This window comes from Penaeus monodon, chromosome 24, assembly GCF_015228065.2.
Source record: "Penaeus monodon isolate SGIC_2016 chromosome 24, NSTDA_Pmon_1, whole genome shotgun sequence".
In the NCBI taxonomy this organism is placed as follows: Eukaryota; Metazoa; Arthropoda; class Malacostraca; order Decapoda; family Penaeidae; genus Penaeus; species Penaeus monodon.
In genome coordinates this window covers 6,899,327-6,899,908 of record NC_051409.1, presented here as the reverse complement: position 1 = coordinate 6,899,908, position 582 = coordinate 6,899,327, and the positions used below count along the sequence as shown (strand labels likewise).

Here is a 582-nt window from a genome sequence, read left to right as displayed (position 1 = left end):
AACAAAACACAAAACGCGAGGAAGAAACGACATAGCTTTCAAGCGGTATTCGAAGAACATGACATGAATGATCAAATGTCAAGAGGGATATTTCTCACTCGTACAAAATACTTATCAGAGATGCTATCTAGATAGACTGTTGTTTCTTGCGACCCAGATAACAATATTAATCATTGTAACACGAAATGTGACCCTCGTAGATATGGATTGTGTGATAGCGAAATATTCCATACAACAGGATATACAACTGATGTGTTTCAATGCTGTATCTTCCATCAGGAATACGTTAGGATTTTAGACTGATGAGTCTATGTATTGGATCGAAATGCAGGATTTATATATATCTAGTCTCTGTGAAGTATTAGATCTATTTCAATGCTATATCTTCCACCAGGATTACGTTATGATATTAGTCTGATAAATTTGTATACTGGATCGAAATACATTTATATATCTCTAGTCTCTGTGAAGTTATACATTCTCACTGTTATACTGTTTCTACACTATGACTTAATACATGATTTTCCATGGAGGGGGTGAAGCTAACCTACATGATTTACGTTTTCTAATGCTACCACTAGA

The 582-nt window shown here is 34.7% G+C and overlaps 1 protein-coding gene across 1 annotated transcript in view; it reads right to left on the bottom strand.

Moving 5' to 3' along the window:
- Window positions 1-582, bottom strand: part of LOC119588828 (glycine-rich RNA-binding protein 5, mitochondrial-like) — an 11,630-nt gene that overhangs the window by 10,992 nt on the left and 56 nt on the right. The window lies entirely within an intron of this gene.